The 8,656-nt window shown below is 43.1% G+C and overlaps 1 long non-coding RNA gene across 1 annotated transcript; it reads right to left on the reverse strand.

Moving 5' to 3' along the window:
* Positions 1 to 281: 281 nt before the first annotated feature.
* LOC115630371 lies at positions 282 to 526 on the reverse strand. The gene is made up of 2 exons (XR_003996088.1): positions 450 to 526; positions 282 to 390 (listed from the first exon to the last, which is right to left on the reverse strand). It is a non-coding gene; the product is annotated as an uncharacterized LOC115630371 (long non-coding RNA).
* Positions 527 to 8,656: the final 8,130 nt, after the last annotated feature.

Raw genomic sequence — 8,656 nt, forward strand, 5'->3', positions numbered from 1 at the left:
TTTAGCTTTTTTACTTGTTTTATTTTCACTCAAGGGTACATTGGGGTACAAGGACACACTTGGGAATTCTGTTATAGTTTCTTCGATGACTTTGCTTTTACAAATCAACAATAGACAAATCATTCAGCTACTAATCATAAACCCATCGCCAAAGGGAACAACCCGCTTAATAAGTCTGGTACTAGAAAACTTAAGGTAAAAACAGGGGCTTGCTGCTGAAGAAGTAATTCAAAACGTGGTTGACGGTTTTCCAATTCAAGTTCTCGAAGACCGTTTTTTGGCGTTCGCTTTGGCGATCTCATTCCTTCTGGGGCAGCATTTGTTAAGCATATTTAAATTTTAAAAACAATAAATCGGTTCAATATGCCGGATCAATTCCAATAGTGATATCTGAAAAAAACAGTTCGGGTATTAGGGGCAAAAGTTGAAAGTGGACTGTTTTACTGTACATTTAACTAAGCCGGCAGGATCCCGCACATCGGCCGCAATCTGATCAGAAGTATTTTTTAGTCCAGCCTTATTCCGACGAGTTTTACGTTTTTTATAGCCTGTACCCAAAGGGTGAAAGGCTATACTAGTTTTGTGCGCATGTATGTAACACACAGAAGGAGGCGCGGCAGACCCCACAAAGTATACATATTCTTGATCAGGATGAGAAGACGAGTCGATATAGCCATGTTCGTCTGTCTGTCTGTCCGTCTGTCTGTATGAGCGCAAGGATCTCAGTAAGTAAAAGAGCTAGGATAACCATATATATATGTAATTGTTAGGCGCTGTCTGTTTACAGCTATAAGTTCTATGTTGCTCTCTCGCGCTGTCTCTCAATGCGTTCCACACGCGCATGAGAGCGAGCATAAACGATAAAATAAAAGCACTTAGCAAATCGAGTTCAGACTGTGCAGTTCGCTTTTCTTTGCAATTTCTTAATATCCCGTGCGAGCCAAAAGCAGTCTGCCATTATCGTGAGATTTACTTCATTTGGAAGTAAATCAAATACATTGGACCTTAGCTTTTGCCATACCGGCAAGTTTCCAGCTTTAGCTGAACATTTTGGCCCCCACGGGTGGACTTTGGCTTTTCTTGGTCGCCGCTGAACTTCGTTCTTCGTTGGATTCGTTCCTGTACGTGGATTGCTGAACTTGTGCCTCACATTGGGTTTGGATCTTGGCAAGTTTATCCAGCATCCATATGACTTTCCATAATTGTCAGGGAAGTGCACAGGTAACGAATACAAATTAAGTTTCGGCCACACATGTGTGTACCAATATTGTCGCCTTGTGCAAAATAAATAAATGCAAATTGCCAAATGACAATACGTATGTACGTACATAACTGCGCTTATTTGCTGCAAGGTGGATATACATATGTATTTGTATTATTTAAACTGGTTGCGCTTGGCATAAAATTATTCCCAGTATATACATTTACATATAAATATATACACACGCATGTATATATACACACATATATACATAAATACATAAGAGAAAATTTTAGTCGAGCCAAATTCTCGGCTGGGTCGTTGCGCTTTACCAATTTGCCGTTGATTTTTCTTTGCTACTTGTGTCCACTGTCCGTCGTTGCAGTTGTACATAGGCACACACAAAGCAACAAGCAATCGTGCGTTGGCTTTGTGCATTCGTCTAGCGACTTTAAATTTGCAGCGATTCTCTTCGCACTTGTTGCTTGTGCGCTTTCTCGTTACGCCAGCCGTCGATCTTGATTCTGCTAGCGCCTGCGCCGCTGCCAAATATTTATTCTGTTGTAGCTGCGCTGCCAACGTTTGATAACTCAAATATTAATTCGAGTTATTGAACTTGTGTTTGCTTTGCGTCGATCAGCTGCGCTAACTAATAGAACAGTGCCGGCAAAATATATTAGGCACACTTTTGAGTTTGTGCATATTTAGGCAGTTTAACTTAAAACGTGCCGGTCTAATATATTAGCCATTGTACCTGTCCATTAGTATATTAGCGTTAGATTTGATAATCGCCAGCTATTATTCAAATTTATCAATACACCGATTTTAATAAAATAGAATCAAAATGCCTAGTAAAAGAAGCAAGCAAGTTCAGAGCAGAGAACTAGACGAGTCGAATTCTAGTACAGCCGACTGCTGGCTACAGTCGCATGATAATGTGGTTCGCGACATTGAACGCATTAAACGCTCCATTCAGAGTACCCCAGTCATCGAACCGTTCGAGGTTGAGTGCAGGCTAGAAATTTTGAATAGATATATAGAAAATGCATTCAAAATACAGGAAGAACTCGATAACATAAATCCTTCTCTAGCTTCTAGAGCAGACTTAGAAAGTCTATGCGTCACAGCAAAGGCATTGCTCATGAGCAGAGGTGGACGGGCAAAACTCCATACGGATAGTTTAGCCAATTCCACAATGAGTGGACACTCTCATAGCCGGCAACTTCCAGCAATGAAGTTGCCGAGATTTAGCGGAAACTATTCCGATTATAAAAACTTTATTGGTCTTTTTGAGAGCTTGGTCGACGACGATCCATCTTTGTCCAATATTGAAAAGTTCAAGCACCTGCTTTCATGCCTAGAAAAAGAAGTGCTTGGTACCGTAAGAGCCTACCAGGTAACCGAGGATAATTATCCTAAAGCGCTTGCAGCGCTTAAGCGCGTGTACGATAATAGTTGCCTTATCGTATTTGATAGCATTGCCAAACTTTTTGATTTGCCCAAGTTGCAAAGCCCGTCAGCTGTGTCGTTGCGTTCATTGATTGATAATGTTCGCGCCAGCTACAAGTCGTTGTTGTCGTTAGGCAACGATAAACAAATTTCAAACTTAATGCTCATACATTTGGTTATGAGCAAAGTTGACCCCACAACACGTTCAAAGTGGGAGGAAAGCCTTGACTACAGCCGTCTTCCGTCATGGGAAGATTGGGAGGCTGCATTCAATCGACGTTATCAGCATTTGTCCGCTGAAGAATCGTCTTGTGGCCGTAGTCAAAAAAGTTGTGCCAACTATGCAAAAAAGGGTAGTAAAGTTGCGCTACCAGTTGCTCAGCCTAGTCAGCCGTCTGGTCCGAAGTGTCCGTTCTGCCAGTCGAATGAGCATTACATACATTCGTGTACCCAATTTGCAGCGATAACTCGGGACAAACGTTTCAATTTCGTGAAACGGTCTCTGTTATGTATAAACTGCCTTAGAAAGGGTCATACAACCAAAGTGTGCAAATCAGTCGGGTGTAGAGTTTTCTCAAAACCACACCACACAATCCTGCACAAATATGCTGCAAATTTCCCACATCCTGCACCTGTTAGTCAGTCAGTAGCTGCCCAGCCGGAAACGCCAGCACAAACTTCGGTGGTTAACCATGCAACTACTGTTTCTGACCAGGTCAGTTGTTCGAGTTATGGATCAATCAGGATCTTTCCAACTTGCCAGGGCCTTACTCAATTCTAGTTCCCAAGTCAATTTCATGACGGAAGAGTTGGCCAAATCGTTAAATTTAAAATGGGAAAGAAAAGATATAAGCTTACTTGGCATAGGTAAACGAAAATCTGCTGACATGTCGTGCAAACGTCGATAGCTTCACGCGTCGGCAACTTCACATTCGGTTCTGAATTTGGAATTTTGAGCGCTATTTCGTCATACCAGCCTGAAAAGGCTGTGGTAAACGTTGATGTGCCTGAGGGTCTTCAGTTGGCGGATCCTCAATTTCATAGGCCACAACGTATTGATATGCTTCTTGGAGCAGATGCATTTTTCCAGCTTTTGAGAGAAGGGCACGTAAAAGGAACAAGTGAGTCTCCATCGTTACAAGCAACAGCCCTCGGCTGGATAGTGGCTGGCCGATGCCAGTCTGCGAGCTCACCCAAATCTTGTTCTGCGTCCCTTGTAAGCTCAAGTCATGATATCTCGCCTGATCATGAACTAATTAATTTAGACACACTTGTTCGCAGGTTCTGGGAGTTGGAAGAAGTTCCAAATTTAACTGAAACAAATTTATATACCCCAGAACAGATGCTTTGTGAGAAATCATTCGTGAATTCAATCACTCGTTTGCCCTCGGGTCGGCTAAGTGTCGCATTGCCATTTAACTCATTTGAGAATGCTAAAAGGCGTTTTTTGGCACTAGAGAGAAGAATGGCTAAGCAGCCAGAAATATATGTCATGTACAACAACTTTATGTTGGAATATATTTCGTTGGGCCATATGACTGCTACCGACAATAGAATTCCGAGAGAGCCACACTATTTTATTCCATACCAGTGTGTGCTAAGACCACAAAGCACCTCAACGAAGTTGCAAGTAGTTTTCGACGCGTCGAGCAAGACGTCGTCACAGAAGTCATTAAATGACATTCTTATGGTTGGTCCAACCATCCAACCATGTTTGTACTCCACTTTGTTGAGGTTTCGAATTCGGCCATTTGCACTGTCGGCCAAAATGTACCGGCAGGTTGAAGTCGAAGAATCACAGCGCAATTTCCAGTTAATCACTTGGAGAAAAGGCCTCACAGAGCCACTTCAAATATACAGATTAAATACGGTCACCTATGGTACCGCATCGGCACCGTTCTTGGCAATTCGATGCCTAAAATATTTGAGTGAGCTGCACGCCCATTCACATCCACTGGCTTCTAAGTCATTAGCTTCTGACTTTTATGTGGATGATTTGCTATCTGGCGCAGATACTGTGGAAGAATTGCAGCTGTTATATTGCGAACTTAATGCAGTTTTAAAACCATTTGGGTTTGTTCTTGCAAAATGGTCATCAAATTGTAAGGATTTTGAAGTCCAGCCTTCTGACGAACTTGTCATTGGACATCAAGAGGACACAAAGGCTTTAGACATTGTGGGGAATCCTCGTGATGACGCATTTAAATATTCTACAGCAAACATATCGTTAGACGTAGTGCCTACAAAACGGGCAATTCTGTCGTTTATATCGCGTCTATATGACCCACTTGGTTTGCTGTGCCCAGTTATTACTAGGCCAAAAAAATTAATGCAAGAACTTTGGCTACTTAAATTTGAATGGGATGACCAAATACCTTAGTCACCTTCTGAAGGATTTGCAGTCCACAACGAACTCATTTGTTGACTTGGAGTCGTTGCGCATACCCCGTTACGTTGGTGTCACAAAAACAGCAAAGTGCCAAGTGCATGGTGTTGCTGATGCCTCAACAAGAGCGTAAAGGTGCTGTCTCTACATTCGAGTAGAGCATGAGCAGAACGTGACAGTGCACTTGTTGACTGCTAAGTCCAAAGTTGCACCATTGAAGACCAAATCGGTTCCACGCCTGGAGCTTTGTGCAGCCCAATTATTGGCCAATTTATGGGACAAAGTCAGGCAACTTCTGCACACGCCAGTGGAACAAGTAATTTTCTGGTCAGATTCAGAAGTGGTGTTACATTGGTTGCAAACGCACCCGTCTCATCTTAATACATTCGTTGCCAATAGAGTAGCAAACATTCAGGAACTGACGTCAAATGTGTTGTGGCGTCACGTTCCCACAAAAGAAAATCCAGCAGATTTAGCTTCGCGTCGTTGTACCACAACTGAACTGACTGATTCACATTGGTTCAATGGTCCGAAATTTTTACGTTTGGATCGTTCCCTTTGGCCTCAGAATTCACATCTTGAACTGACCAAAGAGCAGTCAGAGCTGGAGCTGCGAAAGAGTGCTACGGCTCTCATCGCGGCCGATGTGCCTTCTAATCCACTTATTGACTTAGTGGAAAGGTTCTCATCGTTTCTGAAAATTATTCGCATTGTTTGCTACATCTTTCGATTTAGAAACGGAAAACGATTTAATCACTCGTCTCTTGTGCCAACTGCAGCCGAATTGGAATTCGCGTTCTTGGCAGTTGTGCGTGCGGTGCAGCACACAGCTTTTGCAGATGAAATCTCAAAACTGGACAAATCACTAACATTGAAGCCCTCGTACCAAAAGCTAAATCCTTACATTGGTACGAGTGGGCGGTCGCTTATTAAAGGCACCAATTCCTCATAATGCAAAGTTTCCCTTGTTAATGCCAAAAGGATGCCGGTTTATTACCCTGTACATACAATATTTGCATGTAACAAATTGCCACGCTGGTCCTCGTGCACTTGTCGGCATTCTTCGTCAACAAGTATGGCTGATAAATGCGCGACAAGCCTGTACCGCAATTGTGCGTCGTTGTGTACATTGCTTTCGGTATAAACCAATATTGGCAAGCCAAATTATGGGAAATTTTCCCGCTGATCGGCTACATGGATGTAGACCGTTTGAAGTAAGCGGAGTGGACTTTTGTGGTCCAATACCTGTCTCGATGGGAATTCGTGGCAGAGCCCTGGTCAAAATGTATGTCGCAGTATTCGTGTGTTTTACTTCTAAAGCTGTGCATATAGAAATCGTAACCGACCTGACATCTAATTCATTTGTAATGTGTTTATCTAGATTTGTCGGCCGCCGTGGGCTTGTGAAGCGGATGCCATCGTTTCAGCTGCTGCCACGAAGGGAATAACATTCGTGTTTATTCCCCCACGAGCACCGCATTTCGGCGGCCTTTGGCGGCGGCGGTCAAGTCCGTAAAAACGCTTCTCCTAAAGGCAATAGGAAGCGCCCGACTGCGGCAAGACGAGCTGGCGACCGTGCTGGTGGAGGTGGAGGCCATACTCAACTCGCGGCCGATCATCGCAGACAGCATCAACTCAAACGACGGCGAGGCCGTCACACCAGCGCATCTTCTTGTAGGAGAAATGCTCACAGCGCTGCCGTCCGAATCAATGCAGCCCGTGGTCGAAAGCAATCTGACCTACTTGCAACGCTGGCAGCTGATCTGCGGCATCAAGCAGCGGTTTTGTGCCGATTGGTCCACTACTACTGCTAAGCCTGCAGCAGCGCCAGAAGTGGGCAGTAGGTCAGCCCGATCTGGAGGTCGGGACGGTGGTTCTCGTCCACGAGGACAACCTTCCACAGCAGCAGTGGAAGCTGGGAGTAGTCGAGGGAACGACTCGAGGAGCGGATGAAAGAGTGCGCGTGGTGACCGTCCGAACTAAGACGGGCCAGTACACTCGAGCGATCCATCGTTTGGCCCCATTGCCAAAAAAATATTTCTTGAAGCCCTACGGGCGTTCAACGCGGCCGATGTTTGGTCATTTCATAGTTTTAAGAATTACATTAGCTATTAAGAATATTGACGTTTAGATTTAAGTAAAGAAAAAATGAATTGTTTGCACATATATATATGTAATTGTTAGGCGCTGTCTGTTTACAGCTATAAGTTCTATGTTGCTCTCTCGCGCTGTCTCTCAATGCGTTCCACACGATAAAATAAAAGCACTTACCAAATCGAGTTCAGACTGTGTAGTTCGCTTTTCTTTGCAATTTCTTAATATCCAGTGCGAGCCAAAAGCAGTCTGCCATTATCGTGAGATTTACTTCATTTGGAAGTAAATCAAATACATTTGGTTATTCTAGCTCTTATACTTTCTGAGATCCTTGCGTTCATACGGACAGACAGACGGACAGACGAACGGACGGACAAGGCTATATCTACTCGTCTTCTCATCCTGATCAAGAATATATATACTTTGTGGGGTCTGCCACGCCTCCTTCTGTGTGTTACATACATGCGCACAAAACTAGTATAGCCTTTCACCCTTTGGGTACAGGCTATAAAAAAGTGTGTATAGACCAAACAGAAACACTGACTAAACTGATTTCTTGAGCATTCTCTCCTCTGTATCCCTGAAGCATAACAATATTGTCCTGGCTGGAGATTTCAATAGCAATATGCTTCTTGAACGACATTTAAAGGACGATATGGTGTCTCTTGGCATGAAGCAAGTAAGCTCTACAGTACCTACACATTTCTCTAACACCTCTGATACCCTTCTTGACTTATTTTTTGTAAATGACCCTGAAAAAATGTTCCTATTTGACCAGTTGTCCGTACCAGCTTTTTCCAAACATGACTTGATTCTCATAACTTACGATATTTTCCTGGACCACACTGACCACTCATTTAGTTATAGGGACTTTAGGAACATTGACCATAGACTACTGATTGACTTTTGTGATAACTTGAATTTTGATGACATTTACCTAAAACCCACCGTAGACGAGCAGCTCCAACTGTTTAATGACAATGTTGAGCTACTGTTCAATACCTTTGTACCACTGCGGCACATAGTAATCAGGCCTGTAAAACATGAATGGTTTAATAGGGATAACGAATGTGCAATAAAATGCAGGGACGACGCATATAAAAAGTGGAAAAGGTACAAGACAACGGATCACTTATCGCAATATAAGAAACTGAGACGTAGAGTTGGGCTGAAAATTATGTGTGCGAAGCGTGCTCACTTCTCCTTGAAATTTTCATCGGTCACATCGTCCAGACAAGTTTGGGCCGAAGTTAATAAGTTAGGGATCGGAAAAAGTAGACCTTCTTTATGTATTGATGTCGACGTAAATGAACTAAACAACAAATTTGTACAACTAGCAGTACCTGAAGTCCATGAAAATACGTAGCTGAATTCTACCTCGTTATTAAACTGTGATACTTCTTTTAGTTTTATGTGTGTACGTCAATGTGATGTTTTAGATGCAGTTCTTAAAGTGAAGTCCAACGCCATTGGCCTAGATGAGTTACTCCCCAAATTTTTATAGCCTGTACCCAAAGGGTGAAAGG

This window comes from Scaptodrosophila lebanonensis, unplaced genomic scaffold, assembly GCF_003285725.1.
Source record: "Scaptodrosophila lebanonensis strain 11010-0011.00,11010-0021.00 unplaced genomic scaffold, SlebRS2 tig00000525-arrow-arrow-pilon, whole genome shotgun sequence".
In the NCBI taxonomy this organism is placed as follows: domain Eukaryota; kingdom Metazoa; phylum Arthropoda; class Insecta; order Diptera; family Drosophilidae; genus Scaptodrosophila; species Scaptodrosophila lebanonensis.